We start from the raw sequence: 13480 nt of genomic DNA, 5'->3' as shown, positions 1-13480 counted from the left end.
CTAAAACAGAGAGAGAAAGAATCCTTGTGCACTGCAGAGTTTGCAGCAGCAGAGAGGTAGCTGTTGCTACTCAGACAAATGACTAGGTCTGGTGGTGTGAGTGGTCTCTTAGGAGGGATTTGGGATGGTGCTCCTCAAGAAATGGTGGGGAAGACAAAGACCTCTCAGGTGAGCAGGAGCACGACCAGGAAGGGAGAGACCTGGAAGAACCACAGGAAGTGCCCCAAAGAAGCTTCTAGACTTAAGAGGACCAGTGGCTGTTGGCGGCCGTTGTCCCCCTTTGTGGCATCACCTGTTGCTATGGTGTCCTGTGGAAGCTGATTCTGGCTGCATTGGCATGGACGTGAGAGTGGAAGAGAGGCAGGTGTCTGAGTGAGAGGCCAAGGGAGTGAGAGTAATTTAGAGTGAGATTTAAGCGAGATAGTGAGAGAGGGGTGAATGGGGTGAATATTTGTTTGGGATAGGGAGGGGGGTTGGATTGTGACAGGGATGGGGTTGTGGTTTGTATTAATATATTTCTAGTAGTTTTAGTTTTTGCTTTTCTCTTTGATTTAGCATTAGTGTTTTTTTTCCAAATTCTACACTGGAGACAGACATTTTGTTTACCATATAAGTAGGATTTCATCACAGTGTCTGTTTCAGTTCTCCTCCTGCCTTTCCTTTTGGTCCCAGGACTTTCAGTCCCGCAGGGAAAACAGCCTGCCTTCGCCATCATGTACACACTTTTTAACTCTTTTCTAAACTCAGGAACCCCACAGGCATTAGACTTTTCTGGCAGGCAAGGGGCTCAACCACACCGAGCTTTTTAGGAGTTCCTTTCTGTGCCTTATCCAGACCAGAGATATCATTTTGGAGATGGGCGGACCAGAGTGTGCGCATGCAGACAGCTGCCCACCCCGTTCCTTATTAAGGAGTCACATCATTGAAGAGTTCCTACTTTTCCCTCCTGGCTGCTCTGCCGGGATTTTCCATCCCTAGGGTCTCCCTTCTCTCTCCCCAGCATTTCTGCCCAAGGACTTCTTTCTAACCTTGTCTCCAATCTCTTCTAGACCGTGTAGGTTAAAAGCTGCCCTTGGCTTGAGGAATAGGCAAGTATGTCTCCTGGACACTCCAGGGATGCCTATCTCCCAGCCAGAGGTCACACCACACTGGCAGTTCTGGGGCCGGAAGATCTGGGTGGCCCCTCCTGCTCCTTGTCCTCCTACACCTCAGAGGGATTGCATGGAGCCAGATGCATTGCTAGATCCAGTACCAGATGCTGGAGGTGAGGAGACAGTTCATGGGGAGTTGCCAGGATGGTGGTGGTGGTGGTGGTGGTGAGATAAGGTGAGGGTGGAGGAGGTATGGCTGGCATGAGAATGAATTAACCTTTCTCCATGTCGCTGTCCCCTGCTACCCCATGGTTGTAACAGTCACAGGATATCACATGGAGATGTGATATCCTGTGAAATTTGCACTGAGGCATCAGATCTTAGGAAAGGGGCGAGTTCAGAGGCATATCTAGGGAAAATAGCGCCTAGAGCAAGCACTGAAATTGCGCCCCCTGTCCAAACATCTGACACCCATCTTTCAGATAACTTTATTATAATATCAGCTGAAAAATATAAGTCAAGCTCGTTAATCTTTTAAAATTTCAAAAACTATTTAGCAGTGGATGTAACTAGACCAAAAAATGCTGGAAAACTACAAATTTCAGTATGCTGGGGCTCATGAAATACCCAAATACTATCTGGAGGTGTACTTGGAAAACTAAACAGAAGTGCCTGTCTAATTCTCTACTATGCATTGTAGAATCAATATTACATAAGTTTTAAAAATAAATGGAGAATTTGGCTTTTCCCAGATACTCTGAAAATAATTAAAGTATATGCACAGTAAACTGTGTCACTGCTTGGAATATATTCTAGTCTTTCAGAAAGACAGTTAAAATGAGAGAAAGAGAGCAAGAAACTCCCAGTGGGCCTTAATACTAAGGATTTCACATTGATTCAAAGACAAACTCACCATTAATAGCCATATTATTAAGACACCACATTTAACTCACTTATCATAAGAAGCAAAGTAAGAGCAAATGAATACAATCCTAGCTCATAAGCTTCAGCTCAGTATTCACAAGCCCTGATTCTCTGTACATAGTGCCAAACTGAATATGTGTACAGTGACTTATATTAATTTTTTTTACCTGTAGCCCCTTCAGGGCGCTTCCTATAGGCCATGGGGGGGTGTCTTAAAAGGTTACCCCTCCCACTACTGGCCTCTAGGGCCTTGCAGAGACCATTTGAGCATGTACAGTGGCCATTTTTTAAAATAATTGTGGGTTTTTTAAAATGGCCACTGAAAACAAAATGGCCACCGTGCATGCTCAAATGGCCTCTGCAAGGCCTGGCGTGGCCTAGGGCCTCACAGAAGCCATTTGAGCATGTGCAGTGGCCATTTTGTTTTTGGTGGCCATTTTTTTTTTTAAAAAATTAAGAATTTGTGCCCCCTTCAAGTGGCACCCAGGGCATGTGCCCTGCCTGCCCTACCCTAGATACACCCCTGGGCGAGTTTGATGGATGCAGAAGTTGTGATTGGCAAGGGGACCGACCACGCAGTCAAAGATTCTGCTTTGATTGATCCTGGTGTTTGTTTTGTTTTGCCGTTGCCTTTGTTTTTGAGGGAAGAAGCACCTCTGCATATATTGGAAGGATTTCCAGTAATTTCTGTGTTCAGGCCTGTTGTACTGAAATCTAATCTAAGTCTGTCATATTTCTTGAACTTTTAGGAGTGAGTGTGATTGTGGAGTGGAGGAAGAAGTGAAGGTTTGGGCCATGGAGATGAATTTTTTCATCTGCTCCATTTTTTTATCAGCCTGGGAGCTAAATAAACCTTCCCCATCAAAGGGGAGGTCTTCTGTTTTGTTCCTCATATCTGGCTGGAGAGAAGCGGAATGGAGCCCTGCATGCCTTTGTAGAGAAATGGCTCTGGCTAATGTGCTAGACTCTGACTCTGTGAGCCATTTTGGAAGGGCGGTATATAAATCAAATAAATAAATAAATAAATAAATAATACTCGAGTGTTGGCATGTAAAGTCTGCAGATTTTGAAAACACTTCCTTGAACTTAGATTGGATTGCTTCAGGAGCATCTTTAAGGTCATCCTTAAAGCTTTCCCAGACTGAATATGGTACTTAGCCATGCAGGCCATATAATATACTTCTCTATTTTCATTGAGAGAGAAGAGGAGGAATAAATCATTTAGCCAGCAGAGTCTAGTTTCCTATTCTCTTTGTCAATCGTGCCAGAATGTTTCCATCCTGACCCATTACCCATGGCACAGTCTACAACCAATGAATTTGGTGGAGCATGTTTGAAATTTGCACCCTGTAAAAGTTCTCCAGGTACAGACAGTGGCATGTTTAGGCACAGACCATGGGGTGGGGGTCTGTGGCCTCCTGGGCCCCCCAGTGCTTTGGGGGTCTCCAATACTCTGGGCCCCCTCCAATGCTCTGGGGGGCCACCCCAATGCTCAGGGGGCCCACCCCAATATTCATGGGGGCCACCCCAATGCTCTGGGGGGTACCCCAGTGCTTTGGGAGGGCACCCCCAATGCTCAGAGGGTGCCCCAATGCTCAAGGGTACCCCAATGCTCTGGGGGCCCCCTGCCCCAATGCTCTGGGAGCCCCAGAATGTCTGATGCCCCGCTTCTGCTGTCTAGCCCCTACCGCTATTTCCCCCTCGCCACTGCTTGCCAGTATTTCCCACTCTTTACTGCTGGGGTGTGCGTGTGAGGAACAGAGCAGGCCATCCACCCAGCGACGGGGGGCGCAGGTGTGACTCAACCTGGGCAGACCAGCTTCCTTGGCCTGCGCACATACACAGTAGGTGTATGGAGTGTCATATCCAGTGACATCACAGGATGTGACCCTCCATACTCCTATGGCGCACGTGGCGGGGGTGCAGTGGGGGTCGGGCAGCAGTGGCAAGGGACGCCAGACAGCAGCAGCAGGGCAGCAGATCAGAGAGGTATTAAAAAACACACCAGTGTGTGTGTGTGTCTCACAGCGTGGGGGGGGGGGCACTCCAAAGTCCTTCAGCCTCAGGTCCGGGCACCAAAAATATCTAGATGCGCCCCTGCACTTAGAGGTTGATGTGGAGGTAGACAGAGAATCCCATGCTGATTTAGCTGAGTTGACTAAAACAGGCAGCATTGGGAGGGCTGCAGGGTGAGATGTTGCCAAGGAGGCAATGAAGTTGTAGACGGGGTCAGATAGCCAGAGATTTTAGCCAGATTTTTAGTTCTGAGATGCTTGCCATCTCGGCAATTTGTATGTGCTAAATCTTAGTCTCTTCATTTAGATAATTAGAGGGGTTGTTAGGGACATTGTCATCAAGAGAGCAGTCTGATGGATTCTCTGTATGTGTGGAGTCATCATCGGAGTCAGAGATAGAAATTTACTCATCAGTTCTGCTTTTCAGGAGCTGTCTCTAGAGCTGTTGCAGAGGTAGTAGCTTGCTGTTAGGAGGCCAGATGGGCTGGTTCAAGGGGCTGTTCTGCAGGGGATTACATCACGGACAGGGGATCCAGAGCACATTTAAAAGATGAGTCCTTGTTTGCAGGAGATGTATGACTTTGGTAATTGATGGCATTCTTTTAAGCTTCCACAGTCTGAATTCCTCATAGACGTAAGGGAGAGATGGTGAAGGCATCTATAAACCTTCCCATCCTCCTGATGTACCCTTGATCAAGAGCACCTGGCAAGCTCCAATAATCCATCCATCCTCCCATAAGGGGAGTATGAAGGGAGTGAGAAGAACTCCCTCATTGTTGGCACCCAGAACAGAGCCCCCTCACTCAGATGATCTGGTCAAGTGGGCAGCAACCCTTGGGAGCAGGCCTCAGGTATCCCGGGCCCAAACCATTAAGGGCTTTAAAGGTCAAAAACAGCACCTTGAATTGGACCCAGAAACACACTGGTAACCAGTGCAGCTCTTTCAAAATAGGCATGATATGATCACAGTGGGCAGCTCCAGATAGAACCCTACCTAGCTGCCGCATTTTGCACAAGCTGCAGTTTCCGAATATTCTTCAAGAGCAGCCCCACATAGAGCGTGTTAAAGTAATCCAGTTGTGACGTGACTAAGGCATGGGTAACAGTGGCCATATAAAGAAAAGCCTTTGAAAGCTGATCCAGAAGGTGTAATTATAGGGGATCCAAAGATGGAATCAATGTCTTGAAGCAGAGGGAAATATTTCGATACTGATGCCATTGTCAGGAACCCACCTTGCTACCTCCCAAATCCAGGGATGTGATTTGCTTGCTTTATATAATTTTATATCAATTGTTCATGTTCATGGAATTTAATAGGTTATTACTTTCTTTCACTGCCACCATATGATTGTTTATTACCCTGCTCTCAGTAAATAACTTCTTGGTCATGTAGCTTCACAAGCACAGTTCAGTATATATAAGGAAACAAAGAAAAAAGTATAAAACAAATAAGAATAAGTTTATTATTTACTTAAGATGGAAATAAGGGTCTCTGCAAAGCAGGGCACATAGATGGATGTTACTAAATCAATCAGCTGTTAGACACCACACAAAATATTTTGACCTTCTTTCAGAGTACAATACTTTCTCTCTCAGAATGCCCACTCAGGCTTTTTACTCCAAACTCCAGAGTACTGTCCAGTGCTTTACTGGCTTGTTACACTCTCTGAACATCAATTAACCAAGAATTTACACAGAATTTGTTCCATTTCCCTTGTTCGGTCACCCACTCAGAAACTCTGGCTCTGAGCTCTGTTATTCCGTCTTACTTGGTCCTCTCCTTCTAACCAGCTCTAACTGTCACTGTCTCTATTCAAATCCTCCTCTCAGCATTCCATGTGTGGTTGCTATGGCAACTTTTGCGCATGCACACGCATGCTCTCTCTCCATCACTTTGCACACACATTTCTTCACAGGCGTTGATGGAAAATGGGAGCCGAAAGCAGGTGACATGGTGAGAGACGAAGAAGTGAGAGTGTCTTTAGGTGTCTCAAGGTCATTTGGAACCAATATCAGTATCTATATCGATGAAGCTTAGTCTATGGAAGAGGCAAGCAGCATGGCCAGTGCTGAAACTGACATATGGAATGATGCCGGCGACGAGATCAACATCGAGATAGCAGGACTATTATCTCTGATGAGGAAGAAGACTATTATCTACAAGTGAATTTTAGCCCGTTGAAAAACGGGCGCTAGTAATGCTTTCGGCCCCCGCCGCCAAACCACCCTCCCAGCTGCCCGATCCCACCATTTGTACAGGAAAGAGGAGCTCGCCAGCAGAGCTCCTCTTTCTGCATAGGCTCTTCTCAAACTGGCGCTTTGAGCGGAAAGGACGCCCTTTCCGCTCAAAGCGCCAGTTTGAGAAGAGCCTTTGCAGAAAGAGGAGCTCTGCTGGCGAGCTCCTCTTTCCTGTACAAATGGTGGGATCGGGCAGCTGGGAGGGCGGTTCGGTGGCCGCATTTTTCAGGGCCAATTTGGCCCTTAGTAATTTGGCGGGGGGACGGGAATGGTGGGATCGGGCCCCAAGGTTTCCCCCCCCGCCCGGCTTTACTGGCGGCGCCAGGCCTCGGCGGCGGCTCCGCCACCACCTCGGCCAGCTTCCCCGCCGCCTCTTCCCCCGGCGCCTCTCTCCTTTATTTGCGGCGGCCGCTTCTGGCCCCGCCGCCGCCTCACCCGCACTCCCGCCGCCAGTTGCCCCGTCGCGGCCACCGCCACCTCTGGCCGTGGCCACGGCTGCGCCGCCGCCTCTCCCGCACTCTCCTCCTGGCGTAGGCGGCGGCCACTTCTCCTTCTCCCGGCCCCAACATGGCCACCGGGTCCTGCCGTTCGTGCCTCCCTTGCCCTGTTCTGGGCATGCCCAGAACAGGCCAGGCACGAACGCACGCTTGGTGTCCGTCCACGGACGGACACCAAGCGTTTTATTAGAGAGGATGGTGAGGACAACAGTGGACCACAGTGGACAACAGTTGACCACCTGAACCATGGATGGTGATAGTGTCTGAATTGTGACCAGCATCATCAGTGTCGACATCGAAGATGGCTGATGGGTCAACGTTGAAGATGGTAGATGAGTTAATGTTGAGGATGGTGGATGAGTCGCTGCTGAGGGATTAGGCGATATCGATGAGTTGATGGGCGAATTGATATTGAGGCCGATGACGGATGGCTTTTAGTTGCCAGAAGGGCAGACTCATGATGATGTGTTTAGAAAACCAAAGCAACTCCATTTTGTTCATTTTACTTAGAAAAACTTAGAAAACCTCATTCTAACTTAAAGTAACCCCAGCTCAGCTCAGGGACATCACGGCCTCTCATGATCAACGTTATCTCTCTCCACTAAATTGTATCTAAAGAAACTTGGTTCTCACAGGATTCTCACTGTTCTTTGCTGACAGTTTAGAAAACAGGATGTAACCAAATAAGGAGTAATCACCAGATGAACAATGAATCATTCGCATGCGTACTAGATACTTAGTCCACCATTTTATTGTCACGTATACTGTGTCTAGGGTGTCAGCATCATTCAGATTGTCTGTATAAATGTAAGATGCACCTATAACCAATTTGTATTCAGTGTAGTGCCAAAGCCCACTGATTACCTGTTGCAACTGCAGTGCAATAAAAACCTCAAAAGTATTCCCACTGAGTCTGTTTGATTGGCTAAAAGGCGGACCCAGGGACGAACCAAATTCACATCAATGAGACATTTTTCATAAGGGGTTACCAAATTTTTCATGGACAATCCTGCCACTTAAATTAACTGAATGAACTACTTATTACACCAGAATATGCTCAGAAAAAGGTTATTGCCTACAATAATGGAAACATTACATAGTCCCCCAGGGTTTGCCACAAAAGCACAACAAAAACAGTAATGGGCCATGCCTCATAGTGTACAAATGGTTAATTTTTAAAAATACATTCTGAATAACACTGTTGAGGGATGAGTAAATGTTGAAGTTGATGGGCAAGTCGACATTGAAGCTGATGATTGATGGCTTTTAGTTGCCAGACTTATGAGAGGTTTCCAAGTTGAGGATGATGGTGATGGAAATAAATGTTGCCGAAGTCTTTCAGTGCTTAGACTGGGATGAGGAACCATCTTCTCAATGCTTGCCCCTTTTGTGGTGCCTATGAAGGCTATGAAGGCTTTGGGACATCCTGAGGCTTCTTAAAAGCACCCTGAACAGTCTCCATTGGGGAAGTCTAGTTTGGCTTCTACAACATTGAAGGTGGTAGAAGAGATTGCTGCATTGGGGTTGGAGTGCACAGCACCACTTGAGCTGCACAGGCTGCACATTCATGAGGTTGAATGGCCAGTCCACACAGATAACCAGGGAATGACCAACCTGTGCTAGTTTGAAGATACAGTGGGGGAAAGTTCCCAGTCTATTATTATTGTTAAATTTATATACCGCCTTTCATTAAAAACAACCCCAAGGCAGTTCACATAGAAAAATTAAAACAAGACTATAAACATTACATAATTAAAGTATTAAGCTAAATATAAAAACAGAGATCTAACTTAAAAGATTTAAAATATTATGGGGACAAAACTCTTAACACTTCAGAGATGAAAAGATGTTGCTGTTAATTTAGAAATCCAGTCTGAGTGCATTTCATTTTGGAAAGGAATGCTGAGACAGGCAATCCCTCATCAACAGAGGAACTGTTTATGAGACTAGCTGCTTATTTGGGGCTGAGATGCAATGAGGAAAGAAGACTGTGTCTTCTGGGATGCAGAATATGCAGGGTTTTGGGGCAGCAGGTGCAAAATTACATCATACTTTGCAGTACTTCAGGGGTGCAATGAGAGAGAGAATATGAATAAATAATTGAAATGAGAGAGAGAGAGAGAATATGAATAAATAGTTGGAATCTGGCACTGCTTGAATTCTGGCACCTGGTAAGAATTGGTGCTCTAGGTGACCACCTATGTCTCTCTAGTGAACAGGCTAGCCCTTAATGGGGAGTCATCTGTGGTTGAAGTAGATCAAGGAGGAGAGATGTGGGGGGAGAGAGAGAGATTTGGAGATAAGTCCCAAGCATGTAAAGTCGAGTCAGTGGAGAGAAGGGTGCAAAGGAAGAATAGAATGGAACTATTCAATGACCAGCACCGTTTGGGACAAAATGGGGGAGGCTTAAATGAGAAGCAAGAAGAATGTGAGAAACATCAATGTGGAAAATACTAAGAGAATGAACTAATGTTCCTACATTCTCCATGTCACACACACACCCCACCCCCAGCCTCACCCAAAATGTTCATATCCAACACTGTCGAGGCCCAGCTGGTAAAGGTCAACGACCAAAATAGTCTATGGGAGAGAATAATTTATTTATTATTTATTTATGTTATTTATTACATTTATAAACCGCCCCTCCAGAGGGGTAAGAACCCCTCAACCCAGGACTTTCAAGGGAGAGAGAGAGAGGAGTCTTTCCCAGCCCTACCAGGAGATACTGCCAAGGATTGGACACCTTTTCTTATATGAATATATCTGAACATCTTTTCTTAAGCATTTTATTCAGCATTCCAGAATAAAATATTTCATTAACCTTTGTTAAAAAATTGAGGGGGAGGGAGAATCCTGGATCCTCTCTCTTTTTCAATTGTTTCCATTTCCCCCCTTAGGCTTTCACATCTTTGGTAGACAATACTGAGCTAAACTCAGCATAAGGTGATATGTGCATGTGTGTATTTGTAATGAATGACAATATTACTATTGTTAAAATTAATAAAAATTGAATTTGGAAGGGGGAAAAAAGGTGATATGTACATAGATTATGCCGAGTCCTAGCTCAGTGGAAGAGCCTGGAAGATTCCATCTCCCAGTAGACTTGGGAAAGACTCCTGCCTCAGATCTTGGAGAAGCTGCTGCCTGTCAGTCAGTGTAGGCAAGGGTTGTCAAACTCAAATCATGTGGTGGGCCGGATTTGATTCCAATGCACTTCCAGGGGGCCACACCCACCTTGTACCACCTCACTCAGTCTTCTTGCACCCACCTTGTGCCTTCTGTCTTCCTCCTTGACCCTCTTCCTTTCTTCCTCGACATTGAGAGGAGAGGAGAGGAGAGGAGAGCTGGTCTTGTGGTTAGCAAGCATGACTTCTCCCCATAGCAAAACAGGGTCTGCCCTGGTTGCATATGAATGGGAGACTTGATGTGTGAGCACTGCAAGATATTCCCCTCAGGGGATGAAGCCATTCTGGGAAGAGCAGAAGGTTCCAAGTTCTCTCCCTGGCTTCTCCAAGATAGGGCTGAGAGAGATTCCTGCCTGCAACCTTGGAGAAGCTGCTGCCAGTCTGTGAAGACAATACTGAGCTAGATAGACCAATGGTCTGACTCAGTATATGGCAGCTTCCTATGTTCCTGTGTTCCTCCCCACCTCTTCTTTTTACACCAGAACTCAGGGGAAGTTTTGTTTGTTTTTGAAAGAAATTTTGAACAACATACTTCCGCATGACCTGCCAATACCCAATTTTTCATGGACAATCCTGCCATTTAAATTAGTGAATACAATACTTTTTACACCAGAATATGCACAGAAGAAGGTTATTGCCTACAATAAATGCAAACATCACATAGTTCCCCAGGGTTTGCCACAAAACCACAACAAAAATAATAATGGGCCATGCCTCATAGTGTACATAAGGTTAATTTTTAAAAATACATTCAGAGTAACACTGTTGAAGGATCAGCCGATGTCTGGAAGAGGCTCCTCCTGGACGAGGCCTGAAGAAATTTCGGGAATTCTGGGTTCATTTAATGAGCAGAGGCCCTCACTGTCCATTAGGTTCAAGCTTTATTGATGATGGCATGCTGGGTGTCTCTCTTTCAAGAGCACACACTCAGGCTTTTGGCGAGAGTCATTTATACTGTTTACATACAGGCTATACGATTGAGTTCAGAGCCCATCAGAGGCCAAAGTTTCATGGTATACACACCAATCATACTAGTACAAGCAGAATAAAGCTTAGCCATTGGTAGACAAGGTGAACCAATTACAGGGCAGAAATCAGCAATAATGCACCAATCAGCTTTAACTATGCTTATACCTAGTCAGGGCAGGGCAAACTGTGGTCAACAGGTGTCTATCTCTACTCAGGTGGTGCAGAGTATTGTTTCCAAGAAAAGGGGCCCTTGTAACAGCAGGGTGCAGAAACGTGACCTTTAGGACTTATTTAGGTTACTCACAGGTGAAAGGGGATAGTGGCATTTCCCTTCATCAGGCCCCATCTTCCAGGGCAGAAAGGCATCTAGTCATAGAAGAAGTTATGGAGAAAGCTTATGGCTAGACATATCTGCAGATATTATCAGAAATGGGTAGCATTTAGCAGAGGGGTTTTGAATTGTTTATACTTAGTTGCATCACAATCCTGGTATGTTGATCCAGTTCTAAACTAAGCACATTAACAATTCTGACCCATGGTTCCTGAACTCCAAACACGTTTTCTGGTACAACCCACTGTAGTGACTGGTCTTTCTGGCTGCAATTTGGAGGCTAAGGACCAATGTATATGCACGAGTGCCACAATTTATGCTCAAAACACCATTATGTAGATACAGTCCCTCATGGAAAGCTATGTCAACCAGAACGACTTAACATCTACTGTGGTTGAAATCACAAGAAGGCTTGTAGTGTGGAGATGCATCCCCATGGCCGCTTTTCAAAGCAGTAGCCATACCACTGATCACACAATTGAGCCTTTAGAGCCTAGGACTTAAAAGGCCCACTGGTAGGGGTATGTACAAAATCTAGTTTGGTTTAAGTGGAACTGGACTCAAACCAAACTGGATCCGGTCCTGGACCAGCAGGTTCACCTCGACTTCAAGCCGAACCGAGTCCGGTCTGGCTTGAGGGTGAGCCCTTGAGCCAGGTCAGTTCAAGAGTGAGCTGGCTTGCACATCCCTACCCACTGGGAACCTTTCTTACACCAAGGCAGAATGAACGAGCACCCGAGCTGACCCAGCCAGTCCCAGTGCACCAAAAGGGATGCTGGCCTAGGCCTTCTTCATTAAGTATTTTTATGCTTCATGTGATTTAGCAGCCATTACATGTTTAAGAGACTATAATATTTCAGAAGCAAGAATAACTGCTGTGGCAACACCAGGAAAGGAAACCACTGATTATGGGGTTTTATCAATTGATTGCAATCTGGTTGCAATCTGGTTCTAAAACTGATCTCAGACCATTCTGGTCCTCTTTTGGCACTGAAGGGATTAATAAAAGTATAATATTGGAACCTTTTCAGTGCTACAATATTTTTCTTCAGTGTCTGCAGACCATGCCACTATTTTGGGAATTGAGTCCTCTAATTTGGGAGCCATTCTGGGCTGTTTCAGACCATTGCACCATTCTGGATAATTTTTGGAACAGAAGGGGTTCATAAAAGCGCAAGATTGGAAATACTTCAGTGCTGCAACCCATTTCACTGTTATTGGAATGCAGCTTGACAGCTAGGGGGGCTGTCCCTGGCTGTTTCCAGTTCAATTTTTAGTACTAAAGGAGCAAGATTCAAATATTTTAGTGCTACGGTATTCTTCTCCAATGTGTGCAGTCCATTCCTCTGGTTTTGGGATGACAGTTTAGGGGCTGTTCTGGGCTGTTTCAGGTGGCTGTGCTTTTACGGTCCCTTTTTGGCACTGAAGGGGTTCACAAAAATGCAAGATTAGAAATATTTAAGTGCTACAATATTTTTCTCCAGGGCCTGCAACTCATTCCACTATTTTGGAGATACAGCTTGACAGCATGTGGTGTGCGGCGGCCTTGTGCATGCCAAGGCAATGCAAGCTGCTGGGAGCAGTGCTGCAGCCGTGCACAGCCTTTTCAAAAGCATACTCTGCACCTGAAAAAGTGGGGAGCAGGTGGGGAGCAGCGGAGGAGAAGGTAAGGACCTGGTTGCCTCCTTCTAAAAGGAACCGATCCTCGCTCCACCCACGGCTGCCTGAGCTGGTTCGGGCACATCCCTGCTAGAGATGCCTCTGATAAATTTCTGCCCGATGCATCTCTACAAAGCACAGTGCTAATGACTCAGTAAATACTGAATGGATTTTTTCTTCAAAACAACAGATTATGCTTCAGCATATACTTGAATATTAAAAAATATTTAAGAGAGCATTAAAAATTATAAAATGTTATCTGATGATAAAAAGTAGCAAACAATTGTTTTCTAGAGCTTAAGGGCCAGTTTTTAAACTTCTACATCTCAGCCATCTTACATCAGATCTGTTCTAGATTTGGACAGGTGCTGTCTCTTGTTACCTGGCTGATGGCTGCAAGTGTTCAGGCAGATTGGACAGATGGTTTTGATTTTATGATGAATAGAATGCTTGGGGCTTATAATGGTTGAATGTTGAATCAACTCTTCATCTTACTTATAGTGACACTCCCATGCCAGAATAGTAAACATCTCAAGGCATCGTTCCTGTATTTTCTAACCAGTCTTCCCTT

The sequence above is a fragment of the Hemicordylus capensis genome, chromosome 2 (assembly GCF_027244095.1).
Source record: "Hemicordylus capensis ecotype Gifberg chromosome 2, rHemCap1.1.pri, whole genome shotgun sequence".
Classification (NCBI taxonomy): domain Eukaryota; kingdom Metazoa; phylum Chordata; class Lepidosauria; order Squamata; family Cordylidae; genus Hemicordylus; species Hemicordylus capensis.
The sequence above is the reverse complement of the archived record's forward strand: the minus strand, read 5'-3'. Positions refer to the sequence as shown.